Source organism: Physeter macrocephalus, chromosome 21 (assembly GCF_002837175.3).
Source record: "Physeter macrocephalus isolate SW-GA chromosome 21, ASM283717v5, whole genome shotgun sequence".
NCBI classification, from domain to species: Eukaryota; Metazoa; Chordata; class Mammalia; order Artiodactyla; family Physeteridae; genus Physeter; species Physeter macrocephalus.
The window spans coordinates 44,677,312-44,695,842 of NC_041234.1; positions in this window are offsets into that span (position 1 = coordinate 44,677,312).

Sequence of the window (18,531 nt, forward strand, 5' to 3'; positions counted from 1 at the left end):
TGGTTGAGAGTCCGCCTGCCGATGCAGGGGACACGGGTTCTTGCCCTGGTCCGGGAAGATCCCACATGCCACGGAGCGGCTGGGGCCGTGAGCCATGGCAGCTGAGCCTGCACGTCCAGAGCCTGCGCTCTGCAACGGGAGAGGCCACAACAGTGAGAGGCCCGCGTATCCAAAAAAAAAAAGCACAAGGGTTCTCTGGTAAGTGACATTAAGTGACAGCTCTGGAATTCAAACCCAATTTCAGAGCCCATGGCCTTTCCACTAAACCACACAATCACCCTGGCAGATATATAAATTGTCATTTAGAAATCCATTATGAAGGAGATAGAGAACACATGCACCTATCCTTCATCCTTCAAATGGAAAAAAAAATAATTACAGCTCTTTCAAGAATCACTGCCTTTCATGAGTGAACAACATATCTATTGAGCAACTGGGAAGTCTCTTGTCTTTTGAGCATATGGGAAGATTTCCTTTTGGTCTCTGGCCACAGGTATTCACAGAGCACTTTTTCAACAGTTAAACTGCTCTAGGCCTTTGCTCCAAGAATCACACACACACACACACACACACACACACACACACACTTACACACACATATAAGCCCTTTCACCTTCCCCTCATTGGAACTGCTGTTTCTCAACAGGCCACAACTTAAGTTTTGGAAATGTAAATCAGTCTTGAGGAATCCTGGGGCTAAAAGAGCTTTCCCATTGATTAAATGTTATTCAAGTCACTGCTAGCCCACACCCTTTAACATATAATAGGGTTGATGTTAGCTCCGTAAGTACTAGAGACTTCATTTATCCACTGTTTATTTATTCAACAAATATTAATAACAATAGCTAATACAGATGGCACCTACTATGTTCCACACACCATTCTATGGACTTTGAACCTATTAACTCATGTATTTCATATAACAACCCTATGACACAGGTACTATTATTATCCTCTTTTAAAGATTAAAAAAAAAACTTAGGCATAAGAGAGGTTATGTAACTCATGTAAGGTCACACAGCTAAAAACTGATAGAGTTAGGATTAAAACACAGGCTGTCTGGCTTTAGTGCATGGAACTACTGTCTCTCTAAACTTCCCTAAATATGTACCAGGCACTGGAATAATTTGAGTGTTCAGTAGACTCCAAAATAAATATTGAGCACCCAATATGTGCTTCACACAGTGCTAATCACTACATTAAGGATAAAAGAAACATTAGACACCATCTTTGCCTTCAAAGGTCTTACAGACTATCAGAGGAGAAAAGACTAACACATGTAAAACAACATATAAAGACTCGGTGTCACTAGAGTACTGGGATTCAGGATAATCCTGACTGCTAACAGCCTGTCCTAACGTCTCTGTAAACCCTTGAAATGTATCAGAAATGCAAATATTTTATAATCCAAACCATACTGCCCAAACCACATATCAACCCTTTCTCCCACATCCAAAGTGGCACAGAACTTTAGTGACACATATATGCTCAAATACATCAATAATCTAATTTTGACTAATTTTGAGATAAATTCACAAATCACTTCCTGGACTGACACAGGTGAGCCTTTCATCAGGAAATATAGTTTAGTATGGCTATTTGGCCTGAGTGGGCACCAGGAAATACCAAGCACTTTTTGAAAATGATGTTTTTCTTCTACTTCCACTTGGCATTTTGTGTAATTCACATATGCCAGAGCCTGAAATAACAGAAGGATCATGACACACAAGGCAAGACTAGGTATGGGTGTGCAAACTTTACCATAAATTACACCCTGTAGCTGTCAGGAAATTTTGTCAGAAGAGAACCTAATTACAATGTGGAACTGTCTATAAAACTATACATTTAGAATATTTTCATTTTAAATGTTTTTAAAACTCAAAGACATTGATGGTATTTATAACTATTGAACTATTCTATATTTTTAGATTGTATCATCAACTATTTCAGGGGTTAGCAACATACAGGCACTGCCTGTTTTGTACATAAAGCTTCATGGAACACCGTCACACTCATTTCTTTATATATTGTCTATGGCTGTTTTTGTGCTGCATTGGCAGTGTTGAGTAGTTGAAACAGAGACTGAATAGGCCACAAAGCCTAAAATATTCATTATTGAGCCCTTTACAGAAAACGTTTGCCAACTCCTGGACTATTTCATTGAAAGTGTTAACACCTGGACTATTTCATTGAAAGTGTTATTATAAATCTAATAGTAACAGGGGCTCAAGGTAGAAAAAGCATTGAAAACTTATCAGGAGATGTATATATATACTGACAGCTCATGTTTTATTAAAGAAATGTATTTGAAAATTAAATCCTAGAATATTGAACTGGGCAAAACTTTCAAAATGTGTCCATAGATATTCAATTTTATTTTTAATATTATTGTACTCTTAGTAGGAAAAAAGTCTCAAATACTTTTAACACAGTTATTTAAATCAGTCTGAGTTCTCCTCTGATTCTTAGCAGTGTTCACACATACACATTTACAGAATTATTCATGTACATGTGAATTTTATGATCTGCTTTCTTCATTTAACATTATTGCACAAATTCATAGGATGTCAGTGCTTAGAGGTACTTAGAGATTCTCTAGTTCAACCCAACCCCACCCCCACTCCAATGTTACAATGGGGACAATGAGGCTCAGAGAGGGGAAGGGACTTGCGCAAGACCTAACAGTAACAGACTGAAGTGAACTACATGTTTCCACTGCTGTTGCCTCAACTCTGTTTTATATACACATTCTTATATACTGACATATCATTTGCATTTAGACGTTAATGGAATTTCTTGCTTAACCATTCTCTTACTTTTGTAACACACTTGGTTTCCAGATGAGAAACAAAGACACAGAAAGGCAAAGTATCCTGCCTAAGATCTCATGACGAATTAGAGGCAAAGTTGGGACTAATTGCATACTGCTGTCATCTGCAGAGAATGACAAAAGGTGACATTTGGTCCAAGCCTGCTGAGAAGAAGCTAGTGGTACTCTGAGCCCCATCAGGTTCGCAAGGGAATGTCCACTTTTCACTTGATGTTAAGAAACTATAGATTGTACTACTCGACCTGGCTTCTTGCCTCCTTGTGGGCATAGTAGCCAGGAACAGGTGATTCTCAGGCAGCTTCTCCTGACAGCCTTGAGCAAAACAAGCAAAAGGAAGGCCTGATGAAAACAGGAATTATGAGATGGTACAAGATTACTTCTGCTTCATGTTTTCCCTAAAGCCAGGGAACCAGACAGTAAGAGAGAAAAAACTGGGTACTTGCAGAGTCTCTGACACATTGGCTTTGGGACTTCGAGTAGGTCTGACCTTTCACTTTGTGCTCTTTTCAATCTGAATTGCTCAATGTCTCTGTCTCTGTTTCTCTCTCTCTCTCTCTCTCTCACACACACACACACACACACACACACACAGACACACACACACACACAATCTGTGCTTTCCAGAAGAGCCTGCTCTTTCCACAGTCCCCACTTGCCCCATCTCCCCGTGGATAAACTTGACCATTTTTCAATGTCATAAAGTCAGCTTGCATGCTCCTGCTCAAGAAACCTTTCAAGATCCCTGCAGCTGAAAATAAGTCCTACCTCCTGTGAAGCCTCATAGCTCTTTCTTGTATAATTCTTTGTCTTTAGCCCCTGTATTTTTAAGATAATATCTTGTACAACTAGGTATAAATATTTATTGAAAAAATTAATGATAGTATTTGATATTTATAAAAAGTGATGTCATAGGTAGAACAAGGGTCATCACTCCCATCTGATCGATAATAAAGTTGAATTTTTGAGAGGTGAAAAGCCACATGGTTACTATGGGGCAGAGACCAGACACAAGCCTAGTCTTCTATTTTTCCTTATTGCTCTATCTGGAAGATGAACAGAAATAAGGTTTTTCTCTTCAGCGTAACCTTTGTCAAGATTATCCCGGAACCCTGAACACACACTAGAGCTCTTAAAATGTTGGAAATATGGATTGGAACCCAAACAGAAAAGCCTGGGTGTGGACGCAGGGATTTTTCAAACCAGGTTGTGTTTTCTCTGGATTATTTTCTACAGCCAGTATCAGGGTTGCATGGCCTGAAAAGACTCTCAAGGTTATCTAGGACACATTTGTAAATAGAAAAACCATAAATTAAGACTGATAAAAACTGAAAGTTGTGAAAGTGCTGGCTGACTCTCCTCCCCTTTCCCTATAAGTGGACTGAAGCCTATATACTATACTTCAAGAGAAAAATACCTTCAAACTTCCACAGGAATTAATTGTGTCTCACCCCAAGACTCTCGTGCTGCTGCTTTGTTACCCTAGGAAATAAGCCAAGCAGCACTAGTTTAATTGTCAAGTTTAGAATGAACATTCTCTGATGAAGAACTATCAACCATTGAGAAGCCTTGTGGTCAGGAACTAAAAGCTATGCAATTGGCTTCCCAGGGTCCTGTTTTGCCTGAGGCCTGTTTAGAGTCTGAGCTGCATACTTGACAAAAACTAATTTTTGCAGCTGTCAGAAGCCAGGACAGCTGTGAAAAGAGTGAGTTGGAATGGGTTCTGCCTCCTGTACCACTCCAAAGCTCTGCCAACACCAGTTTCTAGAACCATTCCCACAAATGAAACTGCAAAGTGTAAAGAGTCATGTGTGCTTTTCACAGGCCTGGCAGAGCCTAGAAGCTTGGCACTTAGGTACTTCTCCTTGTTTCAACATGTACCCTGAGTAGATTCAAAATAGGAATGGCTAGAGGTTAAATATGAGGCACTGGGGTAGATTTTTTTACAGATCCTCATTTCTGGCCATAACTTCCCTAAATTGTATCTAAATTGAAATTGCCAACACCTGCTCTCTAGGCAGCATGCAATTTGGGAGAGATCTGAAGTGTTCTTAGACATGTCTTTTAAAGTTTCATAATACCAGTTCCTATATTTCCCATGCTAGATGGGCTCAGAACTGGCAGTGTATGTTTTCAGAAACGCAGACATGCAAATGGGTCAGGGAGGATGTGAAGCTGCCAGGACTGGCAGAAGTCCAGTACCAAATAAAAAGGCGGGACCCTTTTCTAAAATTATTAAATTTTCATGATGGGGACTACAGATCATTAAGCCAATCCTAGGTGCTTCTAAATATGGGGCTCTTTGTGATTGCACAGGTCACACACTCATGAAGCCATCCTTGCTCCCTGTTTACACAGAGACCAGGACATGATTCTTGAATTCAAGCTGTCCCTTGACAGAAAACCTGATAGGTATAATGGTTATTAAACTATCATCCCCTATGTGATGATTACATCATGGAATGCTGCAGGAAGACAAAATAAAAGTCTCCTAATGATGCTAAAGAACCATTTGAAGACTTTACTAATTGAGATGGTGACTTCCTAGACACAGAGGAATTGATTAAATGACCTTTTATCAATCTTTTAAAATGATACTATTTCTGTAACCCTCATTGACTTTCCCTGACAAAGACCAGAATCTCTTTTGAGCATAATTAACAACCCATGTTGGCTTCTTGCCACCTCACATTTATTCACTGGACCAGTGCATGACTGCTCTTCTCATCCCACACAGTTGGGTCAGAGCCTTCACTGGTTAATATTTATAAAAAATGCTTTGAAGATGAAATTCTTGGTGAGTAGAGGAAACCCTGGAGTTGGATAGTACAGAGAGTTTTGGGGTCTGGGCCTCCTCTCAGAACTGCCACTACGGCACATTGTGATCTTTGACAGATTTGTTGTAGCTGAGTGGCTGTACTTTCCTTTGGGTGAAATAACAAAAGCCAAATAAAGAGACCATAACATCTGATGGGGTTTTTCCCAGCTCCAATACTGTATGCCTGAGTTGCTTTAGAAGAGAAGTGTTGGCTGTTTTGTCTCTCCGGCCTTTAGTACCTCCTCCCTCCCTTCCCCACGTACACACCATACTTTGAAGATGGCTCTTAGCAGGGAAGTACCTCATATTATTCAGCGAAGTATGCTCAGCAATACCTTGTCTGTGGGCTGGCATTTAATCTTTGTCTACACACAGAAACTGGTTTGACTGAAACCTGAAAAAATCAGACACAGGTCAAAAATAATAATCACAGTAGTTTTACACATACCTCTGGTTTCTATGGCTAGATGACTGATTTAACTGATTTTGTTAGCATTTTCTATCCTGTTATTCTGGTGCTGTGAAGGCCCTGGCTAGAAGTGGGAGTTGTGGGGAAATAAAGAAGTTGATTCTGAGCTTATTTCCCCCAAAGCTTCTGAGGGGACTTCACCCTCTCCCCTGAAAGGAAGGAGAAAGGAGTCTACGCTTTTAATTCCATGTAAGGTATAACTGTGGACTACTCAGAATGTCCCTCTTTGTAATGGTACCCTGACAGCAGGGAGCTGAAGCAGTGTAAGCCAGATTGCGCTCTGCTTGGTGCTCCAGCTTCAGCCCAAGCCTTGGACTGGAAATATCTCCACTCAACCCTATGGCTTGTCTCACCTCCCTGACCTGCCTCCTGGGTGAACTGTAGGCCAGGTTAAACCAGACCACCTCAATGCTTGTGTCATGGGGCAAAGGTGAGGAAGCTTTGCTTCTTCAGCTCCTGGCTTTTTAGCTATGTCTGGCTACCTACATACTGTTGAAAATCAGCTGCTAGCCTTACCTTAACCAAAACCAGTTGATGCTCTTAAAATAATCTGATTTCAGAAGCTCCTCGGGCATGGCTTAATGTCCTGTATTGCCTTTGGCCCTTGGCTCTGGGGCACTGGAAAGCTGAATTGATTTCAGAGTCATGGGAACCTAGATAGGCTACTAAAGGCTTCTAACTGGCTAACTCTCAGTCCAGTTCAACATGTACTTATGGAACCAATAGCTCTGTGCCAGGCCAGTACCAAGAACTAAGGGTACAAAGTGGACTGAGGCCTAGTCCTTGCCCTTCAGGAGTTCATAGCCTGTTTATAAAGCCAGAGGAGTAAACAGATGATTTCAAAATAATGTGATTAATGACAGGCAAGAGATGAGAACTTGATGTCTTGAAGGCATTGAGGAGAAGCACCCAACCCAGGCTAGAGGCAGTAGGGAAGACTTCTTTCAGTAGGAGAGTTCAACAGGTATGGTTCAAAGGAGTTAATGACAAAAAAGTGAGAAATAAACATCAAAAAATGAACAACAAGAGCAATGGCAAAGGAGTGTCTAACAGCACTCTATGCTCAGGGAACTATGAAAAGTCAAGAAAATTAAAATTTAAAGTTCAAGGTTTGGAGTGGTAAGAAACGAGAATAGAGAGGGAGATGGATGGGGAAGTAGTCATGGGAGTCTTGGATATCACTTTAAGGAGCTTAGCTTACCTAAAGGCAATGGGGAGACAGTAAGGAGTTTTAAGCAGGGAGGATTTGTCAATTAAAATATCACTTGGAGTGCAGTGAATGTATGAATGAATAAACATGTCTATGTCACAACTTTACCTGAAAATGTGCAATGTTTTCCAAGGATCCTACAGAATAAAGCCAGAATTCATTTGCTTGGTTTTCCTCAGGCTTCTCTAACCTAAATTTCTATTCTCAACTCACTCTTTTCTAGCCACATAAAATTTACTCTTCTTACTCATTTAAAGCTCATGCTATTCCTTATTGCTCATTTGTCCCTTTATGCTTCCCTTCTCTGGTGAATTCATAATAATTCTTTGAAAATAAGGGAAATCATCATTTTCTCTGAGAAGTCTTCCCTGACCTCTGTTTACTCTATTCCTCCTCTGTCTTCCCATAGGACCCTGCTCATGCTTTATAGCTTTTATCACAAAGTGTTGTAACATCTATTTCCCTGAGTATTCCCCACTTGGCATGAGCTGCTTGAAAACAAAGAAGATGTCTTATTTATTTCTACTTTCTCAGCACTTTACATAGTCAGCACTCAATAAATGTTGTTTGAAAGAATCTAAAGATCAACAGGTTAAAACAGAATGTCAGAAACAGACCATTCTAATAATTCTGGCACTGTAGGAGGTTAATTATGGAGTGTAGCAGAAAAAGATCACCAAGAAGAAAAGATCACCAAGGTGTAGGGTGTAAGACAGGACTTGAGATTTCATTCCATGTCCTGATGTTGACTTACTGTAGTCATCTTTTCCTAACTCTGTACTGCAGTAGTCCCAAGCTATGTATTAGTCCAACTGATCTCCTAAAAGGTTACCAATCTCTCTCCCAATCCAGATCTAATTCTCTAGGATAATATTATTCATATTATCCACATTCCTATATCCTAGAGGCCTGCAGAGGCTATGGCAATGGGGTATATAAAGCACTTGGGTTGAGAAGAAAAAAAATGTTAAGTCCTATGATAGAGGAATACTGGTAAAGGTATCTAAGAGATACTTTAGAACATCTCATAATGGAAACAGCTTTCTCTCCCTTCCTTTCTCTCATATCTAAAGAATGGGGCACAGTGGCACTTAGAGTTGTGTTGAATTGACTTTGCCTAGTTGCAGTAGCCCATGAAAGCCCATACAAAAGATTCCACAAAGTGAGCCTTGTAAGTTAAATTCCATAGGGTACATACTCATTCATTTGCAGCTTTTTTACATCAAGAGATCTGCTGTCTGATATTCTCCAATCTAAAAATGATAGTGTTTTCCTGGATTTGGTTGTGAAACCAAAGCCACAGTAGCACAAGCCAGGTAAGGAGAAAAAAAAGGAATTAAACATATTAACAGGACCTTTCCTAGCTGCCTGGCAGTAAAGGGGAAAAGCTTAACAACATCTACAAAATGATGGCTAATAGGATGTGTCAGTATTTAATTTGCATATTTTTCATTTAATGTGAAAACAGAGCCCAGGTGCTTTTCTGACTCCTTTATCACTACTTCCAAACTTCTATAACCTTGGCCCATTTGTCCTCCCAACGTTGAACAATGTTGGTTTGGCGGGGCCCAGAGAAGTGAGTGTCAGGGTTCCAGGACACAATGTGAAGATAAATAATAATGACAATTTAAAATGATAACATTTGCATAGTGCTTTACTGTTATAATCCTTTTTTGCATAAATCATCTTGATTCTTATAATAACTATGCTCTATTGAGCCTCAGGGCTTTTGCACATGCGCTTCTCTTTGGACAGTTCTTCCCACCTATCTTTGCCTAGTTCTACGAATGCTTCAGGTCTCAACTCAATGATTACTTTATCAAGGTAACCTTCCTTGACTTCATTGTCTATGTCAAGTCTCTCTGTTACACACTCATGGCACTGGTACCTTTCTTTGTTTGTCTTATCATAATTGCAATTTTACATGAGTGGGCATGAACATTTAATTATGACAGCTCTATAATATAAAGTTGTTGTTGAGAAGTGGCTACCTAGCCAGAGACTATATTTATCATCCCTCCTAACATCTTGGGGAAGGAAAAGGTGTGTACGACCAGTTCCTACTAATGCAATACAAACAGAAGTATGTCATTTCTGGGCCACAATATTTAAAAAGCAGGTGTGCCTTCTTTATCTTCTCTTTGTACTTCTCCTGCCTAGATACAGAGGCTTCTGAGGCCCTAGAGCAGTGGTTTTCAAATTTGACTGCGATGTTAGAATCACCCAGAAACTTAAAAAATTTCTGATACCTCTACTGCATGTCAAGCCAATTAAATCTCTGTATGTGGACACCCAGGCATTAGTAATTTTTAAGCTCCCTAGGATATTCTAATGGGTAGTCAAAGTTGAGAAAAACTGCCTAGGCATGGCTTCTGGATCCCTAAAACACTGTGTGGAGAAATGTTGTCTGTTGAGCAGGAATATCTGTATTGGGCTGTCAAGTGAGCAAGAAATAAGCTTATGTTAAGCCACAGAAATTTGGGGGGTTGGTTTATCATATCAGCTATTTTACCATAACTAACATACTCCCCATTGTATCTCTAGTGCCTAGAACAGAGCCAGGTACATATTAGGTGCATAGTTACTATTTATTGAAGAATGGTATTATCTTTCTCACCTTTTCAAATGAAGCTCAAAGTGGTTAAATAACTTACCCAAGTTTATATGGCTAGAATGCGGAAGTTTGAATTTTAGCCCAGGTCTTCTTGATTACAAAATAGGTATTCTTCCCACTATATTACAATGTTCCATTTTGCAGATGAGGAAACAATAGGTTTTCAGAAACACAAGCACTAACTTTAATATCCCTTATAGGTGACAATTAGTGGGGTGTGATGGCCTCAGGATTCTGGCAGCTAATGGTGGGGCTATTAGCACCTAATTAGTGGTAAAAAAAGGAACAGAAAGACACTGATAGGAGTTGGTAGAAATTGGTAGGTGTTAAGACCCTTATCTGGATCTTAGGTTGCCTTTTCAAGATCAAGCCTGAAACCTCAAACTTTTGACAACTAAGACCCTTTTTCATGAGACCAAAAAAACAATGATTAGAATATAGTATTTTGTGGTAGAGAAACAAAGACCTTGGCCCTGGACCAAATTAAGATCCGGTTAGATGGTCTCATTGACTCCATTTTTCCTGTATCTTCCAACTTTGCCTACCATATCTTTCTAAAGACCACCTGCATCATATCACCCCACAGCTCAAAAATATGTAATGGCCTCCTGTCCTTTCACATATCAATTCCACATCATTCTGCCCAAATCAATAAAGACCCAAGACCCTCCATAAACTTTCCCTGTCATATCCAGCCAACTTTTTCTCTCAGCCCTCCTCTACACCTCTTTTTCTTTAGCCAGAGTGCCCTCTTCACACTTGATACCACATCCATACCAACTTCAGCATTCCTTCAAACTTTTATTTATGTTGAAGCCTGCTCTCCATCCCACTCTGCTCATGTCCCACAACTCCATGAAGTCATTTTATACTACTCTGAACCATCTAGTATTTACCTAGTTGCTATATTTTGTGTATTGGTTTCATCTCCCTGGAGTTTGTCAACAACTTGGTTGGCAGGACCCCATACCAAGCCTTCTTCATTTATGTAATTGTGATCACTGATTATTTTCTTTACAAAGGTAGTTGGCAAGGCACTCTTGAATACACGATCCCATTTGACAGTCGCACTCACCCTGTGAAATACATATTGATTCCCTATTTAACAAAATATTTATTGAGGATCTGCTATCTGCCAGGCACTGTGCAGGGAAGTTATTTCTAGCCTCTTTTTATAGATGAGGAAACTGAAAATTTTGGTAAAGAGACTTAGATAAATTCACACAGCTGAAAGATGACAGATCTAGAGCTCAACTCATGTTCATCATTCTACATCCAAGGTTTTCTCTATTACATGTTAGACCTCCCTTAGAGTAAGCATTCAATATATCTTAATTGAAATAAAGTAAATTTTATTTTTATACATTTGGGAGAATTCATTGTATATTATTGTTAGCATTAGTAATTTGATCAAGAAATATTTATTGGGCACCAATTGTTTGCTGGGTAGGAAGGATATATACATAAAGATTAATAACATTGGTTATGCTCTGTTAAGTTCCAACTGAATGGCAGAAGTTTCCCAGGCCTTATGAAAAGGACAAGAGCACTGTGAGTTAGAGTACATGGAAGGCTTCAAAGGAAATGTGAGCTTTGAGCTGAGCCTTGAAAGATAAGTAAGATTTTGATAGAGAAAGGTGAGAGTATGAGGGAATTTCAAGGAGAGGAAATAATTTGAGCAAAAGCTTCCCAAGGTGTTGCAAAACCAGGTCGGGCATTGCTGGTTTGTACCAACAGTAAGAAACAAACTATGAGCAATATGTGATAAGTGAAAACCTAGCTGGTTTCAAGGATTGAAAGAAGGTGATAAAGAAGTATTAGAGTGGGAGGCCAAAGTCGTGAAATGAGTTACTGAAAGTGACAGAACTTTGCAAACTAAATTACAATGCACATGGAAATGATTTAAAGTATTATTGTTGTTTTTGTTATTGCTATTCAACCGACCGCACAGTAAGTGGTTTGATTTAATCATCACTGACTTTCATCATTGAGTTGTGGCCATTTCTACAAAGCAATAAAAGGCATAGCCCTTTCCAGGAAAGGCAAGTAAAGAAAATATACAAATTGGAAACTTTCTTTCTTCTCACATTGTTTTGAACTTATTAGAAGTTCAGGAGGACCTGAATCAGCAAGTGGGTGACTTCAGACACTGTTAGTACTTCACACTTAAAGTGAACTTCTTGGAGGAAGTGAGTTATGGGGAAAGTGAATTTTTTTAAGATCTTTATTGGAGTATAATTGCTTCACAATACTGTGTTAGTTTCTGTTGTACACCAAAGTGAATCAGCCATATGCATACATATATCCCCATATCCCCTCCCTCTTGAGCCTCCCTCCCATCTTCCCTATCCCACCCCTCTAGGTCATCACAAAGCACCAACTTGTTCTCCCTGTGCTATGCTGCTGCTTCCCACTAGCTAACTGTTTTACATTCAGTAGCATATATATGTCGATGCTACTCTCACTTAGCCCCAGCTTCCCCCTCCCATCCCATGTCCTCAAGTCCATTCTCTATGTCTACCTCTTTATTCCTGCCCTGAAACTAGGTTCATCATTACCATTTTTTTTAGATTTCATATATATGCGTTAGCATACAGTATTTGTTTTTCTCTTTCTGACTTATTTCACTCTGTATAACAGACTCTAGGTCCATCCACCTCACTACAAATAACTCAATTTCATTTGTTTTTATGGCTGAGTAATATTCCATTGTATATATTCCCACATCTTCTTTATCCATTCATCTGTCAATGGACATGTAGGTTGGTTCCATGTCCTGGCTATTGTAAATAGTGCTGTAATGAACATTGTGGTACATGTCTCTTTACTGAGGAAAAATAAAGTTTAGAAAAATGAGCCAGCAACACTAATTATCATCTTTCACTTTGCCTAGCACTTTGGTCTTTTCATCGATTTCTGTGGACTCATTTTCATCTCACTCTGACTCTGAAAGATGATGAGAACTAATATTACAGTTCTATAGAGGCAGTCTTGAAGGCTGTGGACCTAAGACTTGTAGGTTTAAATCATGGCTCTGTCACTTCCTAGCCATGAGAACTTATATCTCTCTGAGGCTCAGAGAGAAAGAATAATCCCTACTTTGCAGAATTCTCGTGAGGATTAAATAAAATATGTATCTATAAAGTCTGGAATGTTCCTCAAATATCAATTCTTCTTTGGTTCTCTGGCATTATACAGCATACTTTTGAGAGTCAGAAAATATATAGACCCAAGTGAAGGGAAATTCATTCAACATATTGCAATTGAGTTCCTCTTAAGTGTCAGGCTCAGTGCGAGGGGCTGGAGAAAGAACAGTGAACAAAGCAAACAAGACCTTTATTTTTATAGAGTGTACAGGCCAAGCCTTTTTGAAATATAGTAGCTGTGTACCTGTAATATTTAATTCCACTAGCCTCAGTTTGCTCAAAGGAATGCTAGTCATTTCCCAACATACTTTATTAGGAAGTTGTGAGAATCAGATTATATAATGCATATGGAAACATTCCTGTGAACTGTAAATTATTGTACCAATGAAATTATTAGTAGTTGTGTTCCTATTTGATAGCAAGAGGGGCTAAAAATATAAGTTGGTAGCTGTAGGTATCAGAGAACACATTATCACAGAATCCTGACCAGAAGTCTGGCCAGAATAGCATGAGTTGCTACTTATGGGTACCATAGCACATATTATCATAGAATCCTGATCAAGAGCTTGACCAGATTGAGTGAATATGAGAATGTCCTCAATATTAAGGGCCAGCTGCTGGAGGTACCCAGGCAATTTGTACAGCCAGGGAGGTCTGGCTGTCTATAATAGTGAAGGAGAAAGCCTTTGTCTTGGGCCTCTAGCCATTCTTCTTATGCTCAAATTCCTACCTTCCCTGTCAGGAAGTCCATATTCCCATTGGCTTCCCAAATTTTCCCCTTCTCCCTCCTGTAAGCGAATATGCTCTAGGGAAATGATCTGGTCAATGCATTCATATCAATGTGTCAGTGACTGAAAAGACCTCATGGATGACCACTCCCAAGGAAAGGGACATTGAATTCGGGGCTAAGCCTTAAGATAAAGAAATAGAACACTAATTGGTAGAATTCTGGGGAGTAGCAATAAAGCTCAGGTTCCTCTGAAACCAGGTGGAGAGGAGAGTTAACAATAATGGAACCAGAAAATGTAAGCACTAAAAGATTTCTCAAAGTATGTTCACTGGAACACTAGTCATTCATCTATTCTTCTAGAAAAGAAGAGAATGGAGAATTGATGGCCAATAGTCCTGGAAATCCTCAAAGCATAGATCTTTTAGGAACCATTGTTAGGATTGAGGGAGATCTGTTGGACATGCAGAGAAACCCATCTCTAAATCTCACTAGTAAGGTACTCAGGCTGCATTAGTTGGCAAAAATATATATTCTTTGCTTCTGTAGAAAAATCTACTCATTTGATTGTCTTCCCAGAAAACCCCTTTGAAGGAAAGTGTCACTTTTTCCAGAAGGAATACCCCCATTCACATGTTACTGAGAGCTACTATGCTCTTACACTGTGATCCCTCTCCCTGATAACAATTAACTGGCCAAAGGATGGGCATGTAACCCAAGTTTTTACAATCAGTCTTTATCTTGGTTTTTGGATCTGGAGATTCAAGGCCAGTTTGGTTCCTAACTTGAATTGTACAAATGTTATCAGTAGCCATTTTCACCACTGTGGACTTAGAATGGAGAAGGTGGTCTGTAGAGAGAGGAGGAGGAGACATGTCAAAAGAAGCAGAGACAATAAGAGGGAAAGAGACCTGACAGCACTGAGTCCCTTGTTCTAATTTTTTCTGAGGCCCAGAAGAATTCTGATCTGTAAGACATCCCTACAGGCTTAATTACAAACAGTTCTTTATGCTAAGTTATTCAATTTCTCTCTTTCCTTAGTGAGCTTAACTGGGTTTCTATTACTTACAAACATACATCTAAACTAGTAAAGCCTCCTACTTAACAAAAGCAAAAGCTAGTCATTAGTGAGCTTTTATATCCATACAATCCTACCACTGTACAAGTATTTCTTTTTGTTTTTATTATGACTTAATCACATATGATTTTTTATGGTTTTTATTCTTCAGTTTGTTAATATGGTGTATCACATTGATTGATTTGCAGATACTGAAAAATCCTTGCATCCCTGGGATAAATCCCACTTGATACCATGATCCTTTTAATGTATTGTTGGATTCGGACTACTAGTATTTTGTTGAGGATTTTGCGTCTATGTTCATCAACAATATTGGCCTGTAATTTTCTTTTTTTGTGGTGTCTTTGTCTGGTTTTGGCATCAGTGTGATGGTGGCTTCATAGAATGAGTTTGGGAATTTTCCTTCCTCTGCAACTTTTTGGAAAATTTTGAGAACAGGTGTTAGCCCTTCTCTAAATGTTTGATAGAATTCGCCTGTGGATTTTGGTTCAAGAGGGTAGAGTAGAAGGACGTGTGCTCACTCCCTCTTGCAAAGGCACCTGAATCACAAATAACTGCTGAACAATCATCGACAGGAAGACCCTGGAACTCACCAAAAAAGATACCCCACATCCAAAGGCAAAGGAGAAGCCACAATGAGATGGTAGGAGGGGTGCAATCACAAAAAAGTCAAATCCAATAACAGCTGGGTAGGTGACTCACAAACTGGAGAACAATTATACCACAGAAATCCACTCACTGGAGTGAAGGTTCTGAGCCCCACATCAGGCTTCCCAACCTGGGGGTCTGGCAATAGGAGGAGGAATTCCCAGAGAATCAGACTTTGAAGGCTAGTGGGATTTGATTGCAGGACTTTGACAGGACTAGGGGAAACAGAGACTCCACTCTTTGAGGGCACACACAAAGTACTGTGCATATCAGGATCCAGGGGGAAGGAGCAGTGACCCCATAGGAGACTGAATCAGACCTACCTGCTAGTGTTGGAGTGTCTCCTGCAGAGGTGTGTGTGTGTGTGGGGGGGTGGTTGTGGCTCACCAAGGGGACAAGAACACTGGCAGCAGAAGTTCTGGAAAATATTCCTTGGCATGAGCCTGCCTGGAGTCCACCATTAGTCCCACCAAAGAGCCTGTAGGTGACTGTGCTGGGTTGCCTCAGGCCAAACAACAAGCAGGGAGGGAACTCAGCCCCACCCATCAGCAGATAATTGGATTACAGTTTTACCAAGCTCTACCCACCAGAGAAACACCCAGTTCTACCCACCACCAGTCCCTCCCATCACGAAGCTTGCACAAGCCTCTTAGATAGCCTCATGCACCAGAGGGCAGATAGCAGAAACAAGAAGAACTACAATCCTGCAGCCTGTGGAATGAAAACCACATTCACAGAAAGGCAGACAAAATGAAAAGGTAGAGGACTATGTACCAGATGAAGGAACAAGATAAAACCCCAGAAAAACAACTAAATGAAGTGGAGAACGGCAACCTTCCAGAAAAAGAATTCAGAAAAATGATAGTGAAGATGCTCCAGGACCTCAGAAAAAGAATGGAGACGAAGATTGAGAAGATGCAAGAAATGTTTAACAAAGACCTAGAAGAATTACAGAATAAACAAACAGATTAAAAATACAATTACTGAAATGAAAAATACGCTAGAAGGAATCAATAACAGAATAACAGAGGCAAAAAACTGATAAGTGACCTGGAAGACAGAAGGGTGGAATTCACTGCCGCGGAACAGAAAAAGAAAATAAATGAAAAGGAATGAAGATAACCTAAGAGACCTCTGGGACAACATTAAATGCACCAACATTCACATTATAGGGGTCCCAGAAGGAGAAGAGAGAGAAAAAGGACTCGAGAAAATATTTGAAGAGATTATAGTCAAAAACTTCCCTAAGATGGGAAAGGAATTAGCCACCCAAGTCCAGGAAGCACAGAGCGTCCCAGGCAGGAAACCCAAGGAGAAACACGCCAAGACACATAGGAATAAAACTGACAAAAATTAAATAAAAATAAAAATTATTAAAAGCAACAAGGGACAAATGACAAATAACATACAAGGGAACTCCCATAAGATTAATAGCTGATTTCTCAGAAGAAGATCTACAAGCCAGAAGAGGGTGGCACGATATATTTAAAGTAATGAAAGGGAAGAACCTAAAACCAAGATTACTCTCTCTGGCAAGGATCTCATTCAGATTCGACAGAGAAATCAAAAGCTTTACAGACAATCAAAAGCTAAGAGAATTCAGCACCACCAAACCAGCTCTACAACAAATACTCAAGGAACTTCTCTAAGTGGGAGACACAAGAGAAGAAAAGGACCTACAAAAACAAACCCAAAACAATTAAGAAAATGGTAATAGGAACATACATATCGAAAACTACCTTAAATGTGAATGGATTAAATATTCCAACCAAAAGTCACAGGCTCACTGAATGGATACCAAAACAAGACCCATATATATGCTGTATACAAGAGACCCACTTCAGACCTAGGGACACATACAGACTGGAAGTGAGGGGATGGAAAAAGATATTCCATGCAAATGGAAATCAACAGAAACCTGGAGTAACTATATTCATATCAATTAAAATAGGCTTTAAAATAAAGAATGTTATAAGAGACAAGGAAGGACACTACATAATGACCAAAGGATTGATCCAAGAAGAAGATATAACAAGAGTAAATATTTATGCACCCAACATAGGAGTGCCTCAATACATAAGGCAAATGCTAACAGCCATTAAAGGGGAAATTGACAGTAATACAACCATAGTAGGGGATTTTAACACCCCACTTACACCAATGGACAGACCATCCAGACCGAAAATTAGTAAGGAAACACAAGCTTTAAATGACACAATAGATCACATAGACTTAATTGATATTTATAGGACATTCCATCCGAAAACAGCAGAATACACTTTCTTCGCAAATGCATATGGAACATTCTCCAGGATAGATCACATCTGAGGTCACAAATCAAGCCTCAGTAAATTGAAGAAAATTGGAATCATATCAAGCATCTTTTCTGACCACAATGCTATGAGATTAGAAATAAATTACAGGGGAAAAAATAAAAAACACAAACTCATGGAGGCTAAACAATACATTACTAAATAACAAAGATATCAATTACTAAATAACAAAGATATAACTGATGAAATCAAAGTGGAAATCAAAAAATACCTAGAGACAAATGACAATGACTATATGATGATGCAAAACCTATGGCATGCAGCAAAAGCAGTTTTAAGAGGGAAGTTTATAGCAATACAATTCTACCTCAAGAAACAAGAAAAAATTGATAAACCTCTATCCAGACTCATCAAGAAAAAGAGGCAGAGGACTCAATTCAATAAAATTAGAAATGAAAAAGGAGAAGTTACAACAGACACCGAAGAAATACAAAGCATCATTAGAGACTACTACAAGCAACTCTATGCCAATAAAATGGACAAACTGGACGAAATGGAAAAATTCTGAAAAAGGTATAACCTTCCAAGACTGAACCAGGAAGAAATAGAAAATATGAACAGATCAATCACAAGTAATGAAATTGAAACTGTGGTTAAAAATCTCCAACAAACAAAAGTCTAGGACCAGATGGCTTCACAGGTGAATTCTACCAAACATTTA